Below are 17,031 nucleotides of genomic sequence, written 5' to 3'. Positions count from 1 at the left end.
CTTGAAGAAAGCTACTGTGTTTTTATGAGGGTATGTTTGACTCTCTTGTGATGAAAACCCCTGAAGTTGCCGAGGTTGTTTTTACACTGGTCTTCTTTGCTGCTTCTTGCATCTCTGAAATTCTTAGGAATATCTTTTATCGTCTTAGTATTGCAACTATGGGGCAGGTGAACATGGCTAGGTGTCCCTTTCTTCCCCAAAGCCTTATTTCTGTGAAGGTTTTGTGCAGCAATGACCTGTCAGTTCAGCTGAAGCACAGATGTCAAGGCAGAAGCTGCAGATGCAGCTATTAATTTATGCTTTTACTGTTTTCTTGATTTTGTTGTAAATTTTGATTTTTTTGTTTTAAAAGTCTACTCTGTGATAGTTGTACAGCACCCTTATACACATTTCCTTTGTACAGAGGCATTTCCTCTCAACTCTTTTGTTTCATGTATCAGTATTACTTGTCAGATTACTTTTTTTGTGTTACCATTTTTTGAATGCTCTCTCTGCTACCTGTGTTACAAACAGGTTAGGATTGCTAATATCATACATACCCATATGCCTAGGGAAAATCATGGAAGAAAGAAATGAAAAAACACTTCTGTTTTTTGCCCATTTTTTTTTCACCTGCTTTCTCTGTGACTAGAAGTTTAATATTATAATTTCATTTAAGTAATTCTGTCACTTCAGGTATGTATGTCCTTGGGATGGAAGGCATTAAAGCTCAGAGACATAGACTGTCCATCATAAGGCTTTTTTACTTCCCCAACCATATGGTTGTTGTGAAAAAGTCTTTTCTGTCACCTGAATTTTTTTAAGCCTTCATTTCTGGGTCCATGCAATCTGAGGCTAATACTTTCCACTTTCACAGATTTCTGTACAGCTGCAAAGATATAAGGAGGTAGAAACAATGCCAGAATAGGTGAGCTTTTCTCAAATGCACTGGCTAAGTTCTAGACAGTCGTGGGGATTTCTTCAGATTTAAGATACCAATCCTTGGTCTTTTCCATGAGAGGAAAGCTCTTCCCTCCAGCAATTCAGAAATATTTTAGAAGAATTGGATATTGTGGAATTATTTTATATTGCTAAAACTTTGCTCCTCTGCCTATTGTGTGTGTTTCTTGAAGCTACACTAATGTCATGCAGCATTTAGTCTTCATTTGATCCTACAGTGGTGTTTCTAAACACAAGGCTTGATCTGTCATTTTCCATGCTCTGACTGATGGATGCTCTGTCACTTTCTAACCAAGAGAAAATTTTCCTCTGTAAATATTTGCCAGTTGCTGGTTCAGGGCAACATTCCAAGTGGCAAACATGTCAACCAGAAGTGTGTTTCTTCCCACATGCTTCTCCCCATGCCAGTCCAAAAAGAGCATTTGGCTTGGACATTCTTGGCAGAATTGCTTCCAAAAGCTTGTTTTCCATCTGCTTGTACAGCTAAATGCTGTCCAAGGAGCCAGTAACACATAGTTGTAGAAGACTTGAGTGTTAATCATTCATGAGAGCAGCTGGAGTGAAAGTAAATCCAGAACACAGCTCTTAGTTAGGCTGCTCTGAATTTTCAGACAAGTCAGGAGCTTTGTTTCCAGTGCACTGTGACAGAAGTGGAATCTATCACTTAAAGCATAATGAGGAGTACTTGAAAGTTGTTATAATAAAACCCATTTAATATCTAAATCACAGAAACAGGGCCATAAAAATGCAAGTTGAATTCAGATATTGGCCTGTTGACCTGTTAAATGTTACTTACCAAAGTACAGTTGCATTATTTCACCAGTTTTCATGGACATGCTCACTTGCTCTGTTCATCCAAAATGGCGTAGGTATTAATGTCGTGCTAATCATTTACTTCATGTTGGTTTATACATTCCTGTGTCTGTGACCAAAATGAGTGCTACTGAGCAGGTATTTTAGTTGTTGTATTCAACAGTCACTTGCATTCTTGGTAGACTCTTTTATTTTAATGTTAAGATCTGTGCATTTTCACAGCAAAAGCCCTCTGGGCAGAAGTTTCAGACTTTTTTGCATCTCTGATTAGTGCCTATTCTCTGATTGCTGGATTCAATCTGTAGCAGAGCTGTTGCATTACTGGACCTCCAGATCTGAATGTTACACATCAGCTTCATTTGTCATTAACTGGAGTCTTCCTGGATTGGCTGTTGCTCTGTTCATGTGACATAATTTGCATGTCTGTGACACTGAGGTCAGTTGTTACCTATGTGCTAACTTGATCCAATAAAACCATTAAATTCAGAATTGGACACAGGTCATGATTATCAAATTTTGCTTTTAGTGCAAATTCTGAGTGCAGTATTTTGGCTTTTTGGCAGAGAATGGGATAAAGGTTAGGGAGTGTTGTATGCAGTAACTTAAGGTCCCAAAAGTGTTTCAAGTAGCCTGCACTATAAGTTTTCGGTTGCATTCATCTTCCTTTTTAAATCTATTTTTTTTTTTTTTGGCCAAAACGTTGAATATGGGCTTTGTATGCTTTGAGAATTAATACACAGGAAACATGTCTTTTCTGAAGTGAGACTTTGGGATGAAAACCAGAGAGATTTTAGCAGAGCTGTTAGGGTGACTCAGCTGAGTTATAACAGTAATTTCTCCTTTCAAAATCTGGAGGCAATAAACGCTTCAGATGTGCTTTCTGAATGCAGTGGAATCAGTCCCTTGGGCAGAAGTTATATGAAAAAACTTTTGGAATTAACTTTGGATATCAACTGTATCTTATTGTGAAAATACTGAAAGGCAATATGCTGACTGGAGCTAGGAATGCAATGTTTTACCTCTTCCTTTCTAAAGTCTTCATTCTGTGCACACTGATGTTATAATGTTTCAAAAAGACCAGACAGGAAAATTGCTTAATTTAGTTGGGTTTTTTGGCTTCAACTCCAGGACAATGAATGGAAAATCAGTGAAAATACATCTTTCTGGGATCTCTGTTATTCAAAGTATTACAAGTCAGTTGATTCTTCCATAAAAACACTTTGATGTGTTGCTGACATGTTGAAAGTGCCGAGTAGTTCTGTTCTAATTTTTTTGCATTTGGTGATTTTGTTTTAGGGGGAGAGTTTTGGTTGAGATTTTGTGGGTTTTTTTTAGCCACGAAATCCTGCAGCTGTCCAGGGCAACCATGCTAACTCCACTTCTTAGTGGCAGGTAAAGGGCATTATCTCCATCTGCAGCCACAGTGTTGCAGGTCTGCAGTCACCTTAAACAACTGAAGTCAGCTCTGAGTGACTGAGATTGTTGAGTACTTGAAGTTTTTTTTTTTGCAGTATTTAAGTAGCTTAGTTGACATAAAGGCAAACAATGCTTTCTCTTTAGCAAATTGCCTCGGGGTGACCTGATTTAAATTTCTTCACAGCAAGATTATGGGAGTCTGGGCTGGTGTGTGGAGGAAGCTTACAGGAGGTAACTTCAAGGTGAACCACAGTGAGGCAGGAGTTCTGAAATGGAAGCAGCTCCCATGTGGGGGTGATTGGAAAGGACATTACTTCTGTCAAATCTGTACACATCTGGGGATCTGACTGGGTTCAAGACCATATCTGTGTACACATCTGTACACATTTGACTTGGTTCAAGACCATATCAGTGCACAAATGTGATAGAGATTTGCTTGCTTTTTACCCTATGGAATAAATGTAAAATATTTCTATAAAAACTCCTTGATCTGGGACCACCACATACCTAGAAGTAGGGGAAGCAACTTGAAAAGGATTATTTTGTGTTCTCCAGTGTAACTCAGGTGCTGTCTCATTCCAGAAACATGTTCTTGGAAAGCTCATTGTGTCAAGAGAGGGCATCTATTCTCCATTTACTGGAAGAGGGGAATGAGAAGCAGGTTGAGCTTCTCATATTTTCAATTTCAATTGAGTATTAACTGTATGCATTTCTTAGGTATGTGTTTTCCAGCATTGCCTCTCCTTCTTCCCCCACTTAAATAGCCCTTCCTGACAGTGTTCTCCCCTAGGACACAGTAAGTGCTGTTCATCCTGTCTGTGAACACTGCAAAGAATCATTTTTGTTCTTCAGGGGACTTGAAGGGAAGTAATTAAAATGACAGGAAGTGCTTGGGACTGAAAGATTTATGTCTGTGGAAAGATCTTATGAAATTCAAAGCATATTTGAACCAGAAAGAATTGATTTGGCAGCTGCATAGTTAAAGAATTGCTGTTTCTTTCCGAAATGTTAACTTGATGTCCTCCAAGGCAAATCAGGCAGAAAGGGAACTGCTTTATGCATTTTTGGTATAGTGAACAGCAGTAATGTGTGCAGTCTGTAAACATACTAAATTCTCCATTGCTGTGGAACACTAATAAGTAGTAGTGATTAAAGCTGCCTTTTAAATTCCCCTTCCCACAGTCACATCAAAAGACATGTACCTCCTTCAAGAAGTAAATGCAGGAGGTAGACATGCCGCTTCTTCATCCGTTTGATGTGTCTTCACTCACTTGCATAAATGGCTGTTATTTGGAGAGGGAAGTGTATTGAAAGTAGTTTAGAAATGATGGTTAATGTTGAAATTTTGTATAGGAAGCTTGATACCAAGTCATGGTACTGGGAGAACATGAGCTGCAAGCATACAAGAAAATCAAGAAGTTGTGCCTTGGCCTTTACTTCCCCCCAGAAATGGTTTATTTTATGCTCTCCACATTTCCTAGTATTCTGAAGTTGTGTCTTTTCCCAAGTGCTGATGTGGTTTTCACCTTGGGGTATGTGTATGCAATAGACTTCCTCCTGTTGGAAGCTTCTTGCCTTGACCATGTTGAAAGTGCAGAGTGTGCTGATATGATGGAGTATGGGGGACACCTAGCTAAGGTCATGATGAGCTCTGTAAGAAGGCCATGTGTGCTTGCATGTCTAAAGTAACAACATATATGTATATATGTGTATGTATTTGGAGTTGAGCCAGAATCACTTCCCCCACACCTCAGTGAAGTTGCATTTTGTTTGGTAACCAGGTTTCATTCTCAGGAGGTCTAGGACTAGTGCTGTTCGTTTGTTTGCTTGGAAATTCTCTGTAATGCAGACTGTCCTGGGCCATCAAAGGTTTGTTGGTATGCTAACAGAAAGGAATTTAAATTTGTTTTGTATCATTATGGTTTGTTTTCAAAATACTTTATCACTCCATATATCATAAATTTATGTGCTAACATAAACATGAACTTTGAATATTTAGTATATTTGTGATTCAGTGTGTTTTCTTGCGGGATAGTTAATGTGTTGCCTAAATTAAGTGCTTAGCAACTAGGTGTGAAGATATGGAAATTTTACAAACCACTGCTCTTTTAAAGGAAGCTCTTTAGTCTACTGAAGTAATGAGGATAGTATAAAAATGGAAGATCCAAAGTTTCTGTCTGTTGAAGCTGGGTTGCCAACACTTTGGATCTGGACTCTGAACTATTACTATACTGACCCTTTGGATGCAAACATAGAGCAGCCCAGCTTTCAAGGAGTATGTTTGGAAAGTTGCCAAACTTGCTGTTAGTCATGCCAAAGAAGTAAACTCTATGTTTTGTCTGTGCAGTGTGTGGGGCCTAGTTCTGTTGTGAACAGATTTAGCTGTAAAACTTTGTGAACTGCAGACAGCTTGAGCATTACACCATTGGAATGGCAGGTGCCTTGTCTTGGTAACACATTCTGTAGAAATTGTATCAACAGCAAAAACCTGGTGCTGTTTTGTTGTGGGATTGGTTATTTTTCGTCTCTCTCTCTCTCTTTTACCTGCCTACGGAAAGATTATTTTTTGTTATTTTATTGCCTCTTCAGCTCATGCACCAACCCTGGACATGAAATCTCAACTTCTAACAGCCATATTGCCAATGACTTTATTTGCAGGTATTTAGGCAGAAGTGGATGATGAATTGCATGTCATCATTCAAAGTGGAAGTGTTCACATTGCAGACAATCTCATTAAGGATTGTGAACATGGTCTGTTATATCCTAGATTGATATGCCTTTTGGGATAAGTAGTTTAAAGGGAAATGTGAACCCACTGTAGAATATTCAGGAGAAAGGTTTGCAGCCTGAATGATTCATGACTTAAAAACAAAGGAAAAGTGCAGGTTCCCATGTTGTTGTTTTTTTGGTAGTTGCTTATGACAGCTGAATTCACACTTTTTCATAAAGGTCATGCAAAATGTGCTATTTTTTATTTATATTTCTATAGGAGGTCAGAAACTCAGCAGGTGCCACTGAACCAGTGAATCTTTGCCTTAGACTGCTGAATAACTGATTCTGTAATGTTTAGCACCATAAATGGATGAGAAATCTGTTTAATTTTGACCTGAGTGCAAGTACATATTTGGATATTCAGAGTGTACAGCACCACAGCATGGGAAGAAAATAGTCCCTGTGCTGAGGGATTTCTGATATGTGGGGTTGTGTTCATGCTCAGGTCCTGGTATCCTGCAACTGTTCTAAGGCAAGATACACTGGCTGTTCTTATGAAAGCTAGGCTTAGCATCTTCTTTACATTTGTTAAACTGCTTGCAGACTGTCTTTTTTGAAATAAAGGGTAACATTAACATAGATTACAAATTGTAAAAGGTCAGAAACTACAGGTAGTGTGAATGGTACCTTGGTGAGGAAAGTACCATGTGCTCATTTTTGAGGAGCTGTTGTTTCGCATCTTTACCTGTCATTTTAAATTGCTATGCATTGTATTATACAGTTGTAAATTATGTATTTAGCCCTGCTTTTAAAAGACTATATTCTAAGCTCAAATCTATAGCCAGAGATTTTAGAATAAATGAAGAACCGTTGATGATGTCTGTAGTAGTTAACTCCTTGCAGATATTACATAATAGTGGTTGATACTTGTCATTGTGTGGCCACTCCTGTGGTGGTGTTGGGATGTGAGGGTCACTCACATCACGACAGGAAAGTGGGTGGGTTTGCCATGTGGCACCTCCCAGTACTCTGAGGAGGGCACACAGGCCTGGCTGCTTTACACCTCACATTATTCCTGTGCAGTCAGGTCAAACTTACTGCCTCCCATCAGAGGAGGCTTTGCCTTTTGATACCAACAAGACAACTATTCTGGGCAAACATGTTTTAAAGAACTTACCAAGGGTGACTGAATGTGAATATTTGCTATAGCTTTTTCTGTAGTAGTAGCCATAATAAAAATCAGAGTAATATGAATATTGAAAGTTACCATTTAACTTTAATCATAATAGGAGTACAACTTACTTTAAACAAGGCTGTCTTTCTCCTAGAAAACAAAATTGGAACCTTTTTTTTTTTTTTAATTTACCTAGATGGGAATGTGGAGTTCAGAATAAAGTTTGAATAATAACTGCTCCTTTATGAAAAACTATTGATTGGTCTTGAAGAGCCCTGAACCAAAGGCAAGTAATATTTGCTTGACAAAAAGTTCATATTCATGAAAACAGATGGACATTAATCACAGGAAGTTGGGTCAGCAGCATAATGTAAGAGATGAAATTTACAGAAATTTGAAAATTAATTGGAGTATAGTTGACTTTAGTGATCACAAGAGATACTTTTCTCCTGCTATATACAAACAGGAAGTTTTGAGAAGAAGTTAATGCCATACTTTGCTCTTGTGTTGCAGAATTTATTTGTTCTACCTTATCTGACTTCCTCAAAACTATTACCCCAGATGTGCAGGTTGTTGTAAGGATTGATAGCTGAAAAACAGTAGTTAAGATCTGATAAGAGTGAAGCAATAATAGGTCCTGAGGGGCTGAAAGCTGAGTTTTGGCAGACCAGTGCAGGGATAAGCTATCACCATCTGTCAGGTTCCCATAAAGTCTGGCTTGAACCACCACTTTCAAAACTTCACTATTTTTAAGGGAACTTGGAACAATTGCATTTGAGAGTGTAGTTTCATATGGGGCATAGTCAAATTTGCCTAAATGCTGAAAACCTTCTACTAGGTGAATTGTGATCATTTATGAAGTAGTCTTGAAGCAAGTAAATGACACAGGTAAGAAGGAACAAGAGTTTAAAGAAGTTACACACTACAGGACATCTGAATTAGTACCAGCCTGAAACAGCCATTCAATATGTTTATTATGTGCAAGGAACATAGTTTGGAACTTGATCATAGAACTAAGCTCCCCAATGTATCAGATATCCTAAACTAAACTTGCCAGTGTCCCAAAGTAACTGTTCCCCTGTCTATAGCTTTAAAATATTAGGCAATGAGCAGATTCATTTAGCAGAGATGATACAGTAAAGAGGTGGCGAATGCCAACGGGATTAAAACATACCCTGTGTAATGGACCATAGATTTGGATTTGGTTGTGGTGAAAAAAACCCCAAACCCACACAATCAAAGAAGCACAAAAAAAAAAAAAAGAACAGCCCACAAAACACAGCATAAAAACCACACACATCATAAACCCAAAGGAAGTACATGGGCAGAAAGATCTTCCACATTAAGAAGATGTAGTATGAGATGATGCTGGAATTTATGTTTGATCTCAGTCAGCCTGAAATCCAAATGCTACTGAATTAAACTGTTACCACCAAGAATTTAGGGAATACCTAGGAAATATCTATAAAGACAAAACTGTAATTTACTTCTAATTCATAGTATAGGAATCTGCAGTAGAATTGCGAGAGTACATTTTGCTTCAGTACTTTTATTTATTCAGTTTTCTTGTTCTGTAAATAACATCACTAGCATTTGAACCAAAGTAATTTCATAGAAATGTAGGTGCAGCTAAGGAAAGAGAAGGGGAGGGGAGAGCCAGGGGGCTACTGCTAAGAAATACTCCAAATATTCAGAAAGCCCTATGTAAACTTCTGGAATTAGATGCTTTATGCAGTCATTGCTCCCACCCTCCAATAGATTGTAAACAAATCCTGGGTTCAGGGCAGCTGCTTTGCTGACTGGGCTTCTAGGCAGTCTAGTTCCATCTCTGACTACATTCCAGGAAGTGAGGACAATAGAATTAAAAAACAGTGATTAATATTTTTTTAGGGTCTCTTTATCTCCCTGTTGATAAGTAAAAAAATATATGGCTGCTTCAGCAGTAATTAACGCACTTGAAGAATGAATGTTGTTTCCACAGTCATGTTTGTTCCAGCTAGTCTTACAATGTATCATAGTAGAAGCAACTTTTATTTTCCGCAGACTTCACAAGATATATCCATATTTCTACTCCTAAGTATTCTGATGACTTAAAATCTGCTAATTAAAATTGTCATTTTGAAACATGGTATTCTATTCATTGAGTTCTTCTGGTAGTACATGCAAATGAATTGTGTTGTTTCATCCCTTGATGTAAAATGTTAATATAGCAGTTGCCTTACCTCCTTCCTTCCTAGTCTCATTAACACTTAAGTAGATAGACACTCCTGATAAACTACAGAAAAATAAATTTCTAGTTACTCATGTTTGGTGTACAGCTTGAAAAAAAACCAAACTATTGAGGGTTCTTTGTGTTTGCTTGATTTTTTTTTTTTTTTTTAATTTTTAATTTTAAGCAATGATTCTGTTTTGGAACTGCATTTGAAAAGGGCAAGTTTCAAAGCAGTTTCATAACTATTTAAATCATCATGATGGTAACAACGTGTATTGAATTAGAAAGTTTATCTGGGGGCCTTTGTGGGGTGCAACTAGAAAGAAGCAATATTGGGATGGTCACTTCATTCTCTGCTACATCTGGTTCTGCTCTTTCCTAGATGTGGTATGTTCTACAGGCATTCAGTTTTTGATACAAATCCAGCAAGTGTCAGCCTTCACTGATGGTGGTTCTGAGTAGAGGTGAAGATGCTTCAGCTGGTGCTCTGTGCTTACAGAACTTGGGGACTTGAAAGGGCTTCTGGTGGCTTTGTTAACAAAGACTGAGAATGAAGACAGGTGGCAGTTGCAAGTGACTGAACTACTTCACAACTGCACTTGATACAAATTTTGCAACTTTAAAATATATGCAAGTATGGAGAAGGCCATAGTGATGTCCAGGAAGCAGGGTGGTTGGTGAGTTTATGGGCTGTACTGAACAGGAATTTTGCATGTTACTGTAATGCAGATACTTGTCTTGCAGATCAATCACTACTGCAGTGATAAGAGCCACCTCAGGGAATGCCTCAGGTGTTCTGTGAGCTGAATTTGCTTTGAACCTGACCTTATATTTGAGTGGGAAGCCCATGAGGCACAGGCTGCTGGCATACCTTTAATTAGATGTAATTGTACAATATTTGGTCATTACTGGAAACGTGGCAGAAGTTGAATGAGTGTGATCAAGGATCTAAATTTCAAAGTAGCAAACTACTGCATTGCCTATTTTAATGCAGGTGCAGGTGATCAATTGGGTGCTGAAGTAATTGTTGTATGTATACTGCATTTACTCTGGCCTGCATTAAATCTGTTAACCTGTAGTTAATAGTTGTGTTGACATAGAGCTGATGTTGCTTAAAAGTCCACCAAAAGCAAAAAAATCAAATTTCTAACCAACCAAGACAAGAAAAGCATTAAGTGATGAATTTGTTTTATCAGAAATGTTTTTGCCAGCTTTGTTTGGTTAAAATTTACAAGAATTCTTTTGTTGCTGTGTGCTTTTCTCAGCTAAAAGGCATTCCTTGCTATGTAGCTGTATGAAAGCGTAACTTTATTCTTTAACATCCTGGTCTTTCTAAACTGATGTATAAACTGGTTTCAAATTTAGATAGCTGCTGTGGATCAGAACTTCATTTGAATTTTTAGGTTTTCCAGGAGATATAAAAATTGGATGAGAGCCTTCCATAACGGCACACATGGATCACAAACCTTTGCTAGCAGCCAGACTGTGCCTGGAGGTGTTTGGAGATACTGGGAGAGAAACTGGTTTTTATTTCAGAGCACTGTGGGGATCCGGAATTGCTAAATGGCTTGTGTACAAACTGATTTGCCCATCCTCATGATTATTAAACCATTATGATATATTAGCTTTTGTTTAGAGTAAAAACTGACAGATGCTGTTAAGAAACCTAGGAGGGTGGGGGAAAGAAAACCAAGTCTAATAAACAAGGCCTGAAAATACCCAAACAAGAAAACCCACCTCCTCAAAACAGCCAAAGCCTTTGAAACAGAGTTTGTCGTTTTTTAAAAGCAAAACAAAGCTCTGTTTTTACCTTTTTTTGCAATCATACTTTCAGAAGGGAGATTGCCCAGAGAGGCCTGAGTTGTGGTGCTTTGGACTCTTATTCCACACAGGGACAGTAAACCACGGAAAAGCAAAGTTAATGCAAAATAAATGGTTTTGAGAGGTTGGTGTGATAGTTTAATTTATATTAACACCCAGACTTGTGCTACAAGTGTTTTCATAATTGACTAGGCAGTTTCAAAGTGTTTACCTGTAAAAACTCATGAATTCATTTATTATGAGCTTTATGTGTGAGTAATTTAGAAGGACTGAAATTTATTTTCTTGAGCACAAAGGCATTTTGGCAATGCAAATTCTGACTCCTGAAGGGAAAAGAAAACTTAGAACTTCCTGAGTTGTTTTCTTTCCAGTGTGTTGACAGAGAAGGTACTTGAAAAATAGAAATTATTAAACTGGGGCTAAGAAAGTAACTTCTTGTATTCTGTGTTACAGACTTGGTTGCTGGAAGCCTTCCATGTGATCAAACAGTACTTTCAGACAAACTTATTTTCTATTAAATGAAGTTTAATTTTGAGGTAAGGTCCTGTTTAATTTTCTTTGTTATGCATATAATGACATAAAATCTGAAGTAATTTAAAAGCTTCTACATATTAGTATAAAATTTTCTTTAGTGAGTACGTGAAATATATACTTCTGTGGTTGTGTTCATGAAGAGAGAAATTGAGCTGAAAAATAAATGTGATGTATGAATATTGAAGTGCCGAGTAAATATTGTAATTAACAGCCTGGAGATTAACCTGGCTATAACAGATATTGACTGTTTTGAAACAGTTGCCAGGGAGACTGGAGAGTATGATCATGTAATAAGTGATTTCTCTAAGCCATAGGAAAAAGGGCCATGCCTTTCATTGGTATGAAACAAATAGCTGATGACTTAACTCTTTCATCTGAATGCGTGTAAGAGGTGACAAAAAGAACAAGGAAAAATCATTGCTAGAATAACTTCACAGATACATTTCCATTTCTGTACTGTAATGCTCTCAGAAGAGAATGTCACTAAATGGTAAAATTTGCTTTAGGCAAGATGTTGATAAATCTCACCCCATGTTCTTAATCTGTTGGAATTACTTTGACCGTGTCCATATTACTGTTCTAAATGTGTCTCTGGCTTTGACTGCTCATCTGGAAATGGAGCTTGAAATACTGAAAGGTTGCTAATGGAATTTTGTCCTGCAATTCTCCATGTTTGAAAAATGTCTTCAGTGAAGTTTCAAAGCCTCTTCAAAGACATGTCATTGACTGCCACAGTGAAGGCTCTTGCTACTGAAGCTTGTGATTTCTGTGTTACAACTAGCTCCAGTCAAGCTCTTTGCTTATCTTATCTAAAAGCTGTTTCAGTTCTGTCTGGGACAGTGACATTCCTTCTGTAGTTCCTTGTAATTAATACTTCCTTTTGAAGATTTATACAAGCTAGTTAGTTTGCAAATATGCCTTTTGACTTAAAAAGCAAGCTGAAGTTCAATTGCTAATAAGCTGACTGTCCTGTAAACAACTCTTAATTAGACCCAAATATCTTGTTCTCTTACATAATTCTGCTTAAGGGAACTTCCTTGCTGGGTTCTTAGCAAAAGAGATGCTGTTGCTGGATGACTATAAAGTGTGAACTGGGAATGGTATCTATTAAGGCTTACTGATAATTACAGCCTACTCTCATAGTAACCTTTCAAAGTTTGTTCTTCATCTTTGTTTTGCTGTGGGGATTTTTTCCCAAGTAGTTTATTTGTAAAATTCAGTACTGCATGCTGTAGCTAAATGCAGTGAATTTTCCCTGAGATTGCTGAAGATTTTTAAGGTAAACTTGCTTATCAGCATGTGTGGTGTGTGTTTACAGCCATAGTGGTTGAGCAGGGATTTTCTTAGGGCAGGGGGGCATGTGAGAGTTCTTGCATTTTAATTGTATGTGCATACTTGCAAACAGAATAAACAATGTTTAGTGCTGTACAGTGTTAAGTTCCTTGTAGTCTAACCGATGGAAAGAAGGGTTATGCCTTTTTGGTTGCTTGTTCAAACTTCAAAGAGTTCTGATCAGCCACCCCAGACAGTGTGTGGTGTCTGAGGTTGTCAAGCTACTTCTGGACCCTCCAAGTTGATATCTTTGTACTTACTGCCCATTTAGAACATCAACTTTTCCTTTCTTGGTTTAATGCTCTTGCCCTCTGCTTTAAGCTGATTAGAGGGAAAGTAAGAGATACTGGTTTGTTTCCTTTCTGACCAGAAGAAATTCTAACATTACCGACAAGACATCTTCCAGTCCAGTGTTTACAAGTGTGTTGTTTGTGCATGAGTGATTGTTATCCCTGAAAGCACCTCACCACACAGTTCCCAGTGGAATGGCAACAATCAGTAATGACATCTTCACAGTGTCTTGTCCAGCAAGGAATTGATGATGGCCTTGCTGTGATGTGTGGGCATACATTTCACGCGTGCAACCCACAGATGATAGTTTGGTTCCTATTTGGTTCTCTATGGTGGAGAATCAGCTTGGTCTTCTCAGAAAGTCTGTTAATGGCAGCCCTTAAGAGCATCATGGTATAAATGAGTTACAAATTGACAGCAATGGAGCACTGAAGAGAAGGCTCCTTGAAAGGTGCAGTGCCACCTCTTTTAAGATAATTTGCCAACGTAGGTGTCATTGTGAGTTTAGAGTACAATGGGTGTTGTTACTCTTTATGCCTGTGCAATCAGCTGCCTGTCTGCTTGCCTTGTGGTTCCATTATGCTTGATTTTTGAAGTATGATGCTTTTTTTGGAAGTATACAAAGCTATCAGTTCAGGTGGGTTTGTACTTCAGAGTGTATTTTGCTCACAGAGGTCTTAGCAGACACCAGTCCACTAAACAAGTATTTCATATGTACAATAGAATTAGATGTTCAACCTCTGTGAACAATTGAAAATGTCATCTGTCCTGAATTGCTGGTGCCCAGTGCCAGCAGGTAGTTGGTGGGAATACTGAAAAGAGTAGAGGACTTCTGTTCCACTGGATTTTGTTACAAAGTTAGTCTAGTATAAAAATAGTAGCTTTGCCTCTACTAGCATGTACACATACACGCTTTTAGGCTGTGACAGTCTCATGACCTAGATTTGTGTTTGCTCAAGCTTGAATGAACCAGTTAAGAAATATCTCCAGGGAGACAGACCTTTACTAAATCATGGCAGAGCTTTGCTTTTAACCACAGCACTGGCAGTGACAACTTTGCTTTAACTGGATGGGTGTGGTCTGTGTTTGGCAGTGTCAGTGGTGGCTGTTCCACGTTTGCTTGGTTTTGAAATGCAGGTGGTTTTGAGCTATGTGTTACCTCAACACTCAGTTGGCAAGGATGTGAAATGCACGTCCTCATAGCATTGAGCTAACATTTTGCATTCTCTGTTTGCTTAGCATTGCAGTTCAGAATATACAGATAAAATCAAGGCCTCATCAGCTCAGACACTGTAAATATGAGGGTAGGAATGATATGAATTAAGCCAGGTGAGTAGGTAAATGATCAGGGAGGTCAGTGTCCACTAACTGGTCTCCCCTCTAAATCCCCCTTCTCCCTGCAACTTTATTTTGCTGTTGTATTTTATTTTATGCTTTTGGCTTGATGATAGTTGATTCCTGCAGAAGTTATGTGTTGCAAACTTCTGTCCTTGTCAGTATTGGGAGAAACAGCTATTTACCTTGTGTTACATGTCTCTTGAGACGCCTTGTAAATGCTTGTTGAGATAACTTTGCTGCCCCTTGCCTTGGTCTGTCTCTGTGTACAGCAGCTGATGAGGTCAGTGCCACCTTCCCAGTCTAGCAGAGCTGGACTCTCAGGTACCATTTAGTTTCTTGGGAAATCTTTTCTGGAATTTCTGTAATTGTGGTTTTATCATGTTAGTTATCTCAGCAAGGTGTTGTGGAATGGAGACCTGTTTTGTGCATTACCTGAGGCTTACATTCACAGTATTGACTCAACTTGTGAAATTTTCACTAGTGTAGAGTTGGATCCTACACTGATTTAGTATTCACTTAATAAGCCTGACAAAAAAATCATGGAAGCTCTCTAATTAGGGCAAGTCTGAACTTGATCATATGTGTGTCATCCATCTCATTACTTCTAACATTCACAAACAGCAGACAACTCATTTTTGCATACTGTTACAGAAGGCTTTTTAAGGAGCTGCTTGGGAAAGCCATTTGTTAGTGAAGCAGAAGTGGAACTAGGAAGTTTGAGAGTAAATCCATGCAAAAGCTGTTCATTTACTATGAACAGACAGTGTGTAGTAGCACAGACAGTGTGTAGAAATTACGGTTTAGTTAGAAAATACCTTTCTAGAAATTACTGTTGGAACTGATGGAGGAAGAGGTGGAGTAGGATATGAATAAATTAATTTGTTGCTCAGCTTTGGCAGTCCTACTAGATGTTAGTTAGTTCTGTTTTGCTCCTCTTGAATGACACCAAGCGTAAAAGCAATTTTAAATTAATTTCCAGTGGAAATTAAGGGTGGGGGTGTTTTGGCATTAACTTTCTTCCTGTTAATTTGGGAACATTTCTCAAACAAATATGTTGGAGCTTTTGTTCAAATTATTAGTTTGTGACTTGCAATAAGCAATTTACAGATTTATTTCATTTCAGGTAAAATAGACTTAATATCTTTTAATGTGTTAAGTGTTTCATCAAATAACTTTTTTTGTGTATTTAATGTTCAAATTTTTTCACTGAAAATACCTACTTTACGAGATATGAAGGAATGTTTAATTTTGTAATATTGGTCCTCAGATTTTCAGAATTTTCAGATTTTTCTCTAATTTTTTTAATGAAGAGAAATTATTAAAGAAAAATATTTTAACTGCTCATGGAGCATGTATCTGCCTCTAAGCCCACACCTTTGTAATTTATGTAACAGCATGTAATGAAACAGCATCCCAGCTCTAGTGAGAATGTATCCTGGCGGCGAGCTTTGGGGAAGGATACAGTAACTCAGGTGACACTTGCAGAAGGGCTGTTCAAATGGATGGAAGTGTCTGCTCAAGGGACAGGGACCAAAGCCCAGGGTGACCCAGCTGCCTCCTGCTGCTGTGCAGGAGGGTGCTCCTGCCATAGATGATCTGGCTAATTGTGTATACTCACTCCTTAATCCAGAGGCACACATTCCTCCAGCTTGAAGTTACTTTAAAGAACCTTATTGCTGCCTTATTCTTGTTTTACTTTTCAGTCCTTAATAACATCTTGGGATAATATCTTATTACTTTACCTTATATCTTATTATCTTGGATAATATGTGCTTGAAATACTTGTGCTTGTTTGCTTTGTTGGCAAGGTATCTCTGTGAGCACACCGAGGCCTGCTCATCTTAATTCAAGCACTGGTTAGAATTCTGTTTTTTTCCAGATTTTCCAGAATGTGAGCCCTGTGATGGTTCAGCTCAAGGCCTTGACATACACACTCTGATATATACCTGCAGGCACTGGGTTCTCTGAGTTATGCTCTGTGGCTTTTTTAAGAAGCTGCTGCTATTCCTCCCAAAGCTGTCAGATTCATAATTTATTATTCCAGTCTCCCACCTTACAAGCACAGATTAGTCACAGTCTGATTTAGAAATTTCCTACTTTATTACTCACAGAGAATTAGACAGTACCAGGCAAACCATTCCATGTAAAATTTCCTTAATTTCCAGGATCCTTTTAAGTTTTGGTCAGCCATTCCACAGACTGAGTGATTTTGGGTGCACAGAGAAATATTTAAATGTGATGTGAATCAGTGTATAGAAGATAAAGGGAACGTTGAAGTTATTTTCGCCTTATTTTTCTCTGTGATCTCAGCCCTTTTTCTTGACCAAGTTCTTACATCTTTTGAGAAAAAACAGCTGTCCTGTTCTGGCTGTTACCCAGGAGATGGAAACTGCCTATCCCATTTATTACTGAAAGCCAAATGGAGAGATTTAGAGGCTGAGGATAATCT

At 38.2% G+C, this 17,031-nt stretch overlaps 1 protein-coding gene across 1 annotated transcript in view; it reads left to right on the top strand.

Moving 5' to 3' along the window:
- The window catches only part of TLN2 (talin 2), a 138,429-nt gene that overhangs the window by 29,795 nt on the left and 91,603 nt on the right, over positions 1-17,031 (top strand). The window contains exon 3 of the mRNA XM_053954916.1: positions 11,541-11,623. The gene's annotated coding sequence lies outside the window, so the exon portion shown is untranslated. The remainder of the gene's footprint in view (positions 1-11,540; positions 11,624-17,031) is intronic.

This window comes from Vidua chalybeata, chromosome 13 (genome assembly GCF_026979565.1).
Source record: "Vidua chalybeata isolate OUT-0048 chromosome 13, bVidCha1 merged haplotype, whole genome shotgun sequence".
Lineage (NCBI taxonomy): Eukaryota > Metazoa > Chordata > Aves > Passeriformes > Viduidae > Vidua > Vidua chalybeata.
This window is presented reverse-complemented; position numbering and strand designations above follow the sequence as displayed.